The sequence below is a fragment of the Tursiops truncatus genome, chromosome 21 (assembly GCF_011762595.2).
Source record: "Tursiops truncatus isolate mTurTru1 chromosome 21, mTurTru1.mat.Y, whole genome shotgun sequence".
Lineage (NCBI taxonomy): Eukaryota > Metazoa > Chordata > Mammalia > Artiodactyla > Delphinidae > Tursiops > Tursiops truncatus.
The window spans coordinates 17,123,311-17,137,129 of record NC_047054.1 but is presented as its reverse complement, the minus strand read 5'-3'; the positions used below and the strand labels follow the sequence as shown (position 1 = coordinate 17,137,129).

The window sequence follows — 13,819 nt, the reverse complement described above, 5'->3', positions numbered from 1 at the left end:
GTGGTTAAGAATCTGCCTGCCAATGCAGGGGACACGGGTTTGACCCCTGGTCTGGGAAGATCCCACATGCCTTGGAGCAACTAAGCCCGTGAGCCACAACTACTGAGCCTGTGTGCTGCAACTACTGAAGCCCATGTGCCTAGAGCCCAGGCTCTGCAACGAGAAGCCACCGCAATGAGAAGCACGCGAAGCGCAACAAAGAGTAGCCCCCACTCACAGCAACTAAAGAAAGCCCGTGCGCAGCAATGAAGACCCAAGGCAGCCAAAAATACAATAAATTAATTTTAAAAAAAAAACCTAAATATAGAACTACCATATGACCCAGTAATCCCACTCCTGGGCATATACCTGGAGAAAACCACCATTCAAAAAGATACATGCACCCCAATGTTCATTGCAGCACTATTTACAATAGCCAGGTCATGGAAGCAACCTAAGTGTCCATCGACAGATGAATGGATAAAGAAGATGTGGTACATTATATACAATGGAATATTACTCAGCAATAAAAAAGGATGACATAATGCCATCTGCAGCAACATGGATGGACCTAGAGATTGTCATAGTGAAGTAAGTCAGACACAGAAAGATAAATATCATATGATATCGCTTATATGTGGAATGTAAAAAAAAATGGGTACAAATGAACTTACAAAATAGAAGTAGAGTCACAGATGTAGAAAACAAATCTATGGTTATCAGGGGATGGTGGGGGAGGGATAAATTGGGAGATTGGGGCTGACATACACACACTACGATATATAAAATAGGTAACTAATAAGAACCTGCTGTACAGCACAGGGGACTCTACTCAATACTCTGGAATGGCCTACATGGGAAAAGAATCTAAAGAAGAGTGGATATATGTATATATATAACTGATTCACTTTGCTGTACACCGGAAACTAACACAACATTGTAAATCAACTATATGCCATAAAAATTTTTTAAAAATCCTGAAAGAGTTCTATCATTTCTTGGGAAGCCTGACTTTGGACTTTTGCAGCCTTCCTGTACTTATGTTAGATATGGGGAAAGGAGTGCTACTCTGTAAGGAGGATGCATGTTCTTAACACCCCAGAGTGCCCATGGATTCATGCAAAATGGGTGCTGGTAAGTCTGTTTATTATAAAGTAATCCTTATGTCTCTTTTGGTAAGGAATATGTATTTGTGGAGTAGTGGAAGGAAGAAGGTTGTTTTAGGGAGGAGAAGAGGATAGTTTAGATCAATGATTATTCTGACCTAAGTAGTGGGAAATTGGCTGGCTCTCGGGATGGATTTCGGGCAATGATGTAGACTTGTTTTCTTGGGAATATGCCACATGGCAGTAGAAATACCAGCCCCTACTTGTCCCATATCAGTATTCCTTCAGAAGTAAAATAAGTCATATTGAAATAATGACAAGCATAGTATCTGCTAAAGAGCACCCTTAAAATTCAAATAAACCCACAAATGTTTACTGAACTAACAGTAAAGGCAAAAACAAAGCAAGAACTACTACCCTGATATCGAGGGTAAAAACTGTATTCCACGATGAGCAATGGGGAGCCTGCGCAGTGCACCTTGGGAGCTAGAACATTCCCAAGGCAGAAAAGATGGAGAGAAGACTCAACAAGGCAGGTGCAGGCCAGATTACAGAGATCATCAACATCACCAACAACTCAGGCCTCTGGGACTCTGTTTGGGAAGTGATTTTTTTCCTTAAAAGAATTTATTAAAAGATGATGGCCATGCTGATTGCTACAGAATATGCTCCTCATATCACTACGTGTTTATCAAAGGAGGAAAAAGTGATGCACGAAGGCAAATGTTAGCCAAAGAGGTAAACGTATTCGCTTCCACTGCCTTTCCAAAATAATACAAATAAAATGATAGGGCCACAAGCCTCCTTGTGTGAATTCCATGTTGCAGCTCTATACAAAAGAAGGCAGTAGAAAACTATTTGTGAACAGTCAATAAAGGCATCAAAATAGCTTTTCTAGGCAGAGAAATCTTGATTTCACACAGCCTTCTGACTTAATTGCCTCAGGATTTCAGATGACAGCAAAGTAAAAAACAAAACAACAAAAAATTCTAGCTCATCTGAAGGCTCATATCTGAGATAAAATGTCTAAGTGAACCAAAAACTAGAAGAGCTTCCGTGTAGAAGTTAGCAGTATGCTACACCTGCCGGATTCCAACACATCTGCTTGTAATCAAAGACTGTCAGTCTGAATGTGTAACTGTATAACTTTAAAATCAAAAAGGATAGATGGAAGTCCTCTCACTCACACTGGCGGCTGGACAGGGTGTTTCCTCTTTTTTTTTTTTTTTTTTAAAAAGACGCTTAACTAGTGTTTGATTTTGTTGGCCACTGTGCAGAGAGGTAAAGGGAGGACAGGAGGGAAGGAAGGGTACAGGGAAAAAAAAATGGGTCGGACGGGGGAGCGGTGGTTACTGCTGTTAGGACAACAGTCCCAAGGCAGGCCCGGCCCCAGGTGGTGACATCAGCCTGCAGCTGTGCAGGAACAGCTGGGCTGAAGTGATCCCTCACACAAATGGCTCTACTTTGAGTTAACGGGCCTGGGCTCCTGGGGAAGCACTTATCTGGCATAAAGACTCGTGAAATACTTTTCTAAAGGACACACATGTCAACGCTGTATCAAGGGTTCTCAGGACCCCTGATGGCTGGACACACTCGTCGGGAGTCGGGGACGCCAGCCTGGGGCTTCAGTCCTGGACTTTTCCGTGTACTTATTTCAATTTAGGAGCGATTTCTATGCAGCTGGGCTCTTACTCCTGTTCTCAGTTTTGTCTCTTCCTTGCTTATTCTCCAGAATTCCACTCACTCTCAGTCAATTAATCAAACACCCAAGACAGCCAAAATCAAACATGAATCCTTCAGAATTCGGACTAAGCAAGGAGTTTTCGCACAGTGTTAGGCGATACTGTTTGCATGAAGTTAGTGCACGGATGCAAAATCCACAGACTACAAAGTAGTCCTTTTGTCCTTACTGTTTTAATCATTCTGTTAGACAATTTTTAAAAGCACGTCTGTGATAAAGCACACCAAAGAGACCACTGCCTGCAGGAAAATTGAAGGATTATCCTTTTTGTGCCCATATTGGGAAAATGCAGAAGCCTCTCCAGCAATCTATTAATTAAAATGAGAAACAGAGTTTTCAGAATTAAGAAGCGAAAGAAAGAAACCAACTCATTTACAAGATCAGCCCTGGGCTTCCCTGGTGGCGCAGTGGTTGAGAGTCCGCCTGCCGATGCAGGGGACGCGGGTTCGTGCCCTGGTCCGGGAAGATCCCACATGCCGCGGGGCGGCTGGGCCTGTGAGCCATGGCCGCTGAGCCTGCGCGTCCGGAGCCTGGGCTCCGCAGCGGGAGAGGCCACCACAGTGAGAGGCCCGTGTACCGCAAAAAAAAAAAAAAAAAAAAAAAAGATCAGCCCTAAAACATAAGGCCACATTATAAGCTGGAAGTTGACATTTCAACCTGAGATGAACCATGCCTTAGAAGAATTCGAGGCCAAGGACAGAACAGGAAAAACAGAGAGACACTCCCCTGACAGTTTAAAACATGGATAACTAAGCAAGGAAAAAATATTTCACAAGTGGTGAAATGCTTGAAATTTTTCCTTTTCGATTATTTGGATGACATCTACAGAAGGTCCAATGCCTGAATCAAATATAACCTTGAGAAGAGAACTGGCTTCGTCCTGGGTCCTTTAGGAGTTTTCCCCAGGAGTGAAGTACAGCCATTACCTCATTGGTCCTGGTGGCCTTTCCTAAGAGGAAGGGTCAGATTTTTATTATTTCCATCTCATGGAGACCAATTTCCCTTTGGTGACTGATAAATGTGTTATTTACAATGAAAAACATTATACAACCATGGCCCTAAATTGTTAGTGTTCTTTTGAAATGATACACGGCTTTCTTAATTTTTATATCTGAGTAGCAGTTTTCGTCATGAGACAACTAGAAATACTTTAATTCTCAGGAACATAAATAAATGTCTTAACAGAATAGAGCTAAACACTTAGGTTCAAATCTCAGCCACACCACTTACCTGCTATGTGATTTGAGCAAATGACTTAAGCTTTCTAAGCCTGAACTTCCTTATTTTTAAAGTGGCACTAATATTAGTGCCTTCCACTGCAGGATTAAATAAAATATATGTGAAGCGCTTGGCCGGTGCCTGACCAGAGTTAAGTATGCAACAAATGTTACTGCTATTATTGCTAGCTTTGTCAAAGTCCACCGATTCAAATGTGTCTGAAGAGTCCTCAAAGACATGCTTGGCGGTGAGGGGTGTCCATGACACAGTGTGACAGTTACAAAGATGCACTGCTCGTCTAGTATTCAAAGAAGGTAAACACACACACACACACGAGGACAGGGTACACATCCACCCCAAAGCTTCACTTTCTAATACTACTGTTCTTGGCATTATATGCAATAGAATTTCTCCAACTTTTAGGTAATTTTATCTAAATTAGACATAAAATATGGAAGAGAAAAAAGAAAAAGAAAACTAGGGAGGTAAGGTCCCTCAGAAGCTCATGCAAAGTTTCACGATGCCGTACAAGAGTTCGTGACCGAAAGGAGAGACAAACAGGAAAGCAAGATGACTTCATTCCCCAGCTGTACACCCACGCTCTCCCTAGACACTTCCAGCAGGCCTGCTGTGAGTGCCAGCCCTTCCTTGAGCACGGTTCCCTTCTCCGCACCATCCAGGAGGGCAATGAGGTGGGTGTCTGGTCCAGCCTCTCCTGCCTCCTTTTGGTCTCTCTCAGTCTCTCTCTCCGGCCACCTCACCTGCTTTTATTTCTGGGCACCCCTCCACTCCTTTAACAGCACACACTTCTCAGGGCAGACATGCTTTTTTAAAAAAAACAACTTATAATTGTGGAATAATTTTATTAGATTGATAGAAAAGGTACAAAGAGACAGTACCAAGAGCTCCCGTATACCCTTCACCTAGGTTCCCCAGATGTTACCATCTTATGTAAAGCCAGGACATTTTTCAATACGAAGATTTTAACGTTGAAGCAATACTACTAGCTCTACTACAGACTTTATTCCAATTTCACCAGTTTTTCTACTAATGTCCCCCCCGCTTTTTTAAGAATAAACTTTTTAGGAATAATTTTAGATTTTCATAAAACTCATAAGGATAGAATAGTTCCCGGATACCTCTCTCCCAGTTTCCCCTAATGCTGATATCATATATTATGACAGGACATTTGTCGAAACTAAGAAATAATTTTACTGGCACATTATTATTAACTAAACTCCAAGCTTTGTCCTTTCTTTCTGTTCTAGGCTCCAACCCAAGATAGCGACCTGCATTTACTCATCACATTTCCCTCATCTTCTCTAATCTGTGAATGTGTCTTTCCTTGCTTTTCATCATCTTGTCAATTTTGAAGTCAGGCATTTTACAGAATGTCCCTCAATTTGGGTTTGTCTGACATTTTCTCTGCATACTCCTCTGACCCAGGAATTCCGCCATTAAGAATATATGTGTGGGACATACTCCCACACATATAAAATGAGGGACATACGAAGCTATTCACTAGAGCATATTTTGTAAGAGCAAAACATTACAAACAACCGAATGTCCACCGTGAAGAAACTGGTTAAATTAATTATGGTATATCTATATAATGGAATCGTTTCCAAAAAATAATTTTATAGCTGTTTAAAAACATATTGAGGAAGATCTCTGTGTACTGATCTTTAAGAAATGCTAAGCAGAAAACAAGGTGCAGAACAGCATGTATAATACTCTGCCACCTGTGTATAAAAGGAAGGGGAAACAAATATCTATCTTACGTTACTTCTCCTGTACCCCAGCCCCAGAACCATAAATGGCGACATAACCTTCTATCATAGTAGCACGATTGTTTCATAGTATTATTCTCTGAAGGGAAATCTGCTCATGACACACTTCCAGGGCAAGTGACCGTGTTGGTTACTCTCTTAAACTGGGGTCTAATCTGCTTCAAATTGGAAATAATACACCTGAACAAAGTAACCAAGAAGCCCTTTTTAAAAAGTAAAATGCTACTTTGTGGAGAGGCTGGTACCCAAAGAACAACAGAAGGGCAGGGACCTAGACTATCAACAACAAGCATTTCCAACTCTGCAGATCAGTTTCCTGATACGCCAGGTAGGACTAAATATCACCTGCTCTGCTAACCTTACAGTTTGGTGAGGATAAAGTGAAAGAGTGCTCTATTTTGTAGAGTGAGTCTTCACAGACTGTCTGTGGAATGATCATCTACTCATAAAAGCCCCAGGTTTTGCTCCCCAAAGGTACTGCTTTTTCACAAGACCAAGAAATTTGGCAGACACGTGAGAGAGACAAAGGTCTCTTTCTGAATTTTGAAATTAGCTACAAATAGCTTTCAGATTGCTCTTGGGCATTATATGAATTGACAAGAACTGATTTCAAAAGTGTGATTCCACTAATCACATCTTACTGGGAATTTACTTTCACAAACCTCCCGCCACGTCAAATCCATTCTCCCATAAATAATACCACCTTCCCTTTAAAGCTCAGTTCATACTTTAAAAGTGCTCTCATATTTATTATTCCATGTAATAGAACATAGTCATGTCTTGAGTTTATAACATAGGTATTATCTTAAATCTCACTTTCCTAGACTGTAGGGGGAACGGACGTGGCAGAACCGGGTCTAGAACTCAATCCGCTCAGCCCTTCTCAGTGCAGGTTCTATAGCACAGAACACGGAACAACCTGATCCAAGCGGCTGTTTTCTCAACTTGAGATGCATTAAGAGAGAAGTTCACGCATTCATACAATGGACACCTCAGAATAACAGGGCTTAATTATCTTGTGCAAGCTAGAGAGACTGCAAAGTAAGGCAGGTAAAAAAACAATCTTTTTTCTCCCTACACTGATTAGTCCTGATGAAATCTTATTCACATGCGGGATGACGGTCTGGCCCAGTCACAGATCTTAGTACAGAGGTGCCAGCTGGGCCTCCACAGAGCCCCGGGTTCTCCCTGCCAATAAAAGTCTGCAAAGGCTTTGCTGTTTTTCAGCTTAGTCACTGGCCAACAACATGCTGCAAAACAGATGCTCTCATAGTCACAACAGCAAACGTTCCATGGACCAATCAAAACACTTAGGCTGGAAAGTGGATCTGAGTCAAAAGCCTGGCTGAATAACCGGCATAAATGTTCTAAGCTTCAGGCCTGAGGAAAGTAAGTTAACACTTTAAGGAAATCACATTTCAATCAAGAGAATAAATTTAATATTAATGAACAGGTGAGTCTGATACTATTCTGTGTCTCCTCCCTGATGATTCATGTTTAGGGGGCAAGGTTCAAAAGGGCAGGTCAAAGTTACCGGTAGGCAGAGACTTCCTTGGTGGTGCAGTGGATAAGACTCCGTGCTCCCAATGTAGGGGGCCCCGGTTTGATCCATCCAGGAACTAGATCCCACATGCATGCCGCAAGAGTTTGCATGCCACAACTAAGGAGCCGGCGAGCTGCAACTAAGGAGCCGGTGAGCCACAACTAAGGAGCCCTAGAGCCACAACTAAGACCTGATGCAACCAAATTAATTAATTTTAAAAAGCCACCTAGAATTAAAACAAAACAAAACAACAACAAAAAAACCCCAAAGTTACTGGTATGCATATGATTTGGAAGCCTATGTACAAGAATGGATTCAGTTCAGTTAGAGCTATTTGGTATTATTCTCTTACTCTGCTCACTTAAGTCTTACATACATACATTTTTTACATTAAGTGAACAACATTCTGGACAGCTAGTGTGCCCAGGGAGCACCTGCATCAGAGTCACCTGGATGATCATTACAAGTGGACTCCTCCATCCCAAGCCACCCGAGTCAGAACCGGGAATCTGCAGTTTTAATCTGGCCTATTTTATTACACAGTGAAGTTTGAAAACCACCGACAAATTACGTTAAATCAGGAAAAACTGAACATATCAAAACTGGACAAGGACAAGTGAGGGAAAAGACCAGGACAAGGAAGAAGACTCAATAGGCTTTCGGAATAGACACGCTTGGGCTTCCCTGGTGGCGCAGTGGTTGAGAGTCCACTTGCCGATGCAGGGGACCCAGGTTCGTGCCCCGGTCAGGGAAGATCCCACATGTTGCGGACCGGCTGCGCCCATGAGCCATGGCCGCTGAGCCTGTGCATCCGGAGCAAAAAGAACAGACACGCTTGGTAATATTGTGCATCTGTACAGGTGAAAGAACCCAACCTTTCACTTATAGAGACAGCCAGCCAAAGTCTAAATTTAGAAGAGACAGACAAGGATAGAAAAAGAACGAGCCAAGTTTAAGACGGAATCAACTCCCTCTTCAATCAACTCAGTGAGATAAAGAATTGTTTTGGCATACGGTTGGTTTTCATTACATATTAATAGATTTTTCATTAAAGCCCACTTCAAAAATCACTTCTGGAATTCTGCAACTCAAAAGTGGCTTAACTGTAAAGAGTTTTAAAATTACTCTAAATATACAACCTTGTTAAACCATAACTATACACAAAACTAGTGAAAGAATTAACACATTCCATAAAGGTGTGAAGGGAGGTTAGTTCACAGACACAGTCAAGTGTTGATTAGACAGTGTGTACACTGCTTTAGGCAGAGCCAAGTCACTTTTTCCTAGTACATAATAACAAGATATTTTAATCTAATACTTCTTGAACTCTTGACTTGAATAAAAAGATCCCCAAAGTAGTTATCAATGCAAACTAGTGTTTATATCAAATGATTTCCCCATCTTTCCAACAGTTTCACCATGGTTTCTTTCTTTGTAATTAACGGGAGTTTGGTGGTCTAGCCAGCCTAGGTTTTTATCCAGGTGCTTTGCTTTTCTGGCCTATTGACCTTAAGAAAGTTACATTAACGTTTAAGCCTCAATTCTTCCCTCCGTCCCTCCCTCCCTTCCTATACAATGCAGACCAGTAGACTTAGAGATGAACACTGATGTTAGGAAAGAGTAGGCACTCAATAAATGTTGCTGCCGTACCCACCATCTTTACATACAGAGGGCAAAATTGACTAGTCTTCTGAACCATTATTATGGAATTCCAGGAATTTTTAGTGGATAAAGGGTTAAAATCTCATTTGTATCATGACACAGGAACAATCAGGACAAATGTATAGAAAGATGTGAGTTAGCTATTAATTCTGATGGCTAGAAAATAATTGTGAAATACAAACTACCTTTTTCTTCATTAATTTAGATGAAAAAATGTGATTGCAATGATTAAGATCAATACAAAAATACAGTAGGAACCCTAAAAGATCATAATTATGGCGCTCCATTACACCAACATGACCATAAGAATCAGAATGACACATTTATTCCATATCTCAGAGGTAAAATGTTTGCTGTGGATTATGTAGAACATTAAGTTGAACTGTAATTTATTTTGAGGGCTGACATTTTCAAAATGACCTGATTAACTGGGATTGTCAGGCATCATGTAAAATGTCTTCAAGAGAACTATAGCTCATCTTACTTTATTACTTAGTTTTAACAGTTTATAGGAAAATATCTGTGTACAGAAACCATCAAGTATAAGCATATTATAAGGATAAAACCAACTTTCCCTAGCTACCATCCTCAGCAGTAAAATCATTCATTCATTCTCTGAAGTACTAAGCATCAGAAGTGCTAACTGCCAGGCCCAAGGTACTAGCTGGTAGAGCTACAAAGATGAAGGACGTACTGGCCTTGCCCTTGAAGTGCTCACAGCTCTGCGCTGTGAAAAGAGGTCTATAAACAAATACCTATAAGAGCAAGGTACTTGAAGGGTATAGTAGAAGGTGCAGTTCACTTGTCTGAAGGATTTGAATGAAACTGAATTGAAGACAAGGTATTTTAGTTAAGACTTTAAAAATAAGTAATGAGAAGAAGAAGGAGTTTGAGAGGCAAAAATAGAAAGATAGTGGGAAGAGGAGAGAGCCTTTCAAACAGAGAGGAGGCACAAACGAGGCACGAATGAGCCTCTGCCTGGGACCTTGGGAGGGAAAAGGAGGTATGCAGAGAGGAGAACGAGGGTCAGACACCATGAAGCTACACCGGAAGGTTACAGACACATCATACACGGTGACTTCAGTATGCTTGGACTTCTTCCCAAAGCCAAAATGGAGCCAATTATGTTTGTTAAAGATGTCCAGTAGAGGACACACATGAGATATATTACAAGTATAGTCCTGGTAGCACTTGGAGAAGAGAGAAGCAGGCCTGGGGGCAAGGTGACCACTGGGATATACTGCAGGTGAGAAATTACAGGACTTAAATTAGGACAGAAGCAGCCAGAATGCTGAAGAGAGATGGATCTGGGCGACATTTAGGGCACAGCCTGGTATCATGCGGAGGATGGAGGAAGAGGGTTATGACCTTAGCTGGCAGCCTGGGTGGTAAGTGAATAATAATCCAGTGTAGAAGGTGATGAACAGACTTTGAGGCATAGGTCTGAATGAGGAGACACTGCAGAGTATTCCGGAAGCAAGGGGCTGGGGAGTCAGGAAGGTCTGATTACACTGGACTGGTTCATCTAGAGGCAGCTCTTCACTGGGAAAAAAGTATTTACAGCTTGGGGAAGGAGGGGACTAGAAAGAGAAATCTGAGTCATCACCCTATAGGCTGTAGTTGAAACCATGGGAATGGGTAAGAAAAACAGCCGACAATGAAAGCCTTATGATGACATTATTGAAGGGGTAAGTGAAATTATGCTACATCCACTCAAAAGGCATTACCGTGATCATTAACCACGAGCGTATGAAGACCAAGAGGCAAAATGGGAAAGTGCTCGACATAAGTTTAAACATCAGAGTATCTACGATAACATGGAAGGTTCTCAAAAACATTAGGCGTGAAAGAAGCCAGACACAAAGAGAATTTCTTGTGTTTCCATTTACATGAAACTCTATTGCAGAATGGACAAAACTAACCTCGAGTGATAAAAATAAGGTCAGTGTTTGCTTCTAGGGGAAGAGGGTCTACTGGAAACGTAATCTAAAGGTGTGGGTTACATGAGTGTGTGTGTTTGTCAAACTGATGCAACAATAAGCATCCCGCTGCATGTAAATTATACCTTAATAATAATAATAATAAAAGAGTGCAAAGTGGTATATATTCATATAAACAAAGGAATATGCCAAAATATGGAGCTATGGGCTATCTACCCCTCACTCCACAATTTTCGTCAATTTTCACACATTGTTCCTAAACAAAAAGAAACTTTAGGGAATTCCTTGGCGGCCCAGTGGTTAGGACCCCATGCTTTCACTGCCAGGGCCCCAGGTTCGATTCCTGGTGGGGGAACTAAGATCCCACAAGCCACGTGGTGCAGCCAAAAAAAGAGAGAAAAGAAACTTTAAAACCTAAAACGCCCATAAATGTTTATTAATTACCCATGAAAACGGAAAGCATATATATATATCTTCATAGGAAGCAGGAATGGATCTCTGCAATTAAAGAGTTTACTGTCTGGGGACTTCTCTGGTGTTGCAGTGGTTAAGAATCCGCCTGCCAATGCAGGGGACACGGTTTCGAGCCCTGGTCCGGGAGATCCCACATGCCGTGGAGCAACTAAGCCCGTGAGCCACAACTACTGAGCCTGCACTCTAGAGCCTGTGAGCCACAACTACTGAGCCCACGTGCCACAGCTACTGAAGCCTGTGTGCCTAGAGCCTGTGTTCCGCAACCAGAGAAGCCACCGCAATGAGAAGCCCGCGCACCGCAACGAAGAGTAGCCCCTGCTCGTCGCAATTAGCGAAGGCCCGTGCGCAGCAACAAAGACCGCCCCCCTCCAATAAAAAGAGTTTACTGTCTGAAGACAATAGGAAAACACAAGATATAGTATATACACAAATGCAAAATATGAAGGGCTCTCTGGAGCAAAGGGAGCCGCACGCTTTGGTTCTGAGGAGACTGTGAGGGGGTTTTCAAAGAGTTTTTTTGCAGAAGCAAATGTTATGTTGTTCCACAAAGCAGGCTCAGATGCAGATACACACAGGCTGTGCTGGAGGTAATAAGCTGGGTTAACCTGGGAGCACAAGTGAGACCACAGTGGGCAAGTCAGTCAGGGGAGGAGATCATCGGAGGCAGTGAGGTCTGAAGATCGAAAGTGCAGACTTTACTTGGGTTTCAGGGCCCCTGCACTTATGAGTTGTCCTTTATTCTTTGCAGCTCTTAGCAGTTTGGGAACCTTGCCTCAATTTTCATAGAGGAGGTAAAGAAAAACTACTCAGTGGGAAAGCGACACCAACGATGCCCCATTATGTCAGAGGGGAAAGGTGGGTACTTTGATGGCATTGATGGTGGTGGCTCTCTTTTCTTGAGTTGCCTGTGATGGACCAGTCGCTATGCCAGTCACTTCACATGTACTACCACCTGACTCAAACTCCAAAAAAAGCCAGCAAAATGCATGTTAACTTCCTATCACCAGTGAGGAAACTGTGCTCAAAAAAGCCAGGTAACTTCTAACCAGGAGTGGACGGTTAGAAGCACAAAAACCAGACGGTGGACTCCACACCCCAAGCGCCTCTAACATATCAGGAAGGGAGCCATCACATCTCACCTTTCCATTTGTACGTGAAGAGCAAAAATAACCTGTCCTGAGGCATTTCTAATAATATTTAGTCGAATTACTATTCCTTTCTGCAGCAGAGTCTCTGCCCTCGCAAAATAGCAAATGCCGTTACTACACATCTGTCAACCGCATGCATCTTAACAACTACTATTTGATAGCAGTTAATACTTGGTGGTAGACGCTTTGCAACAAGTTACCTCATGTAATTCTCGTGGCCACCCTTGAGGCAGACACTACCGCCATTTTACAAAGAATGAAGTTGGGACAGAAGGCGTGTGCTCCGTCTCCCCTGCCCGAGGTCACCCAGCTACCAAAGATCTGAACCTGGACAGTATGACCACACAGTCTAACAGCTTTGTACCACTGCCTCACATTTGAAAACTGAGCTGTAAACTTTGTGGTGTGAACTTATTCCTATTGCAGCTCAATCAATCAAACCGGCAGCTTTGAGAACATTCTTCCTGGACTGTTCCATCAGAAGAAGGCTTCTCTCCCTTCCCCTCATGGAACCAAAAATCTTCCCCCAAATGCTCCACGCTGTTATGTGAACAATTCAATCTGATTCACCGGCAGTAACGCCACACTTCCTGAGAGCGTAGCCTTGGGTGACCGGATGATATGGACGGGCCAAACACTGCATCCTGACACTCCAAGAGCAGCAGTAAAGCCACACCGGGGCACCGGCTCCTTATCACAGGGAAGGTGAGAGTGGGTGCAAATGGCTACAGCTATTTCCTGTCGGGCTAAGTAACTAACGGGAGGTAATGAGTCCCTGGGTCCCATTGAGGTCACTGAATCGCGCTATCCACTGAAAGGTGGAAAGAGGATTCCCCCATTCAAACTGCCTGAATGAGAACAGTGTTCCCTTGGCGCATCTGCCTCGTCTTGGGGGGAGGCTGAAACGTGAAGCCCCAGCGAGGCTCCTCTCCACCTCTACCGGGTTAGAGCGAACCCTGAAACACACACAAAAAGACCTCTCTTCTGATCTGCTAACCCTATATCCATTACATTACTTAAGGTGCAGACAAAAGCAAGTTAAGTTGGTCATCCGGGTAATCAAAAGGACACCAGTCACGTTCAGTAACCTGGCAGAGAGCCTTAAATGTCCCTGGGAGCCAGGCTGTTTCTTATCTGTGGTTTCCTTGAACTGTTTTCCTAGAACTCTCAAGTCTTTGGGGTCCTGAAGTTCCATCTGTCTCACAATTACTCTTCCCA

General features: G+C 42.7%; 1 protein-coding gene across 1 annotated transcript in view; it reads right to left on the bottom strand.

Moving 5' to 3' along the window:
- Window positions 1–13,819, bottom strand: part of MTUS1 (microtubule associated scaffold protein 1) — a 126,281-nt gene that overhangs the window by 11,178 nt on the left and 101,284 nt on the right.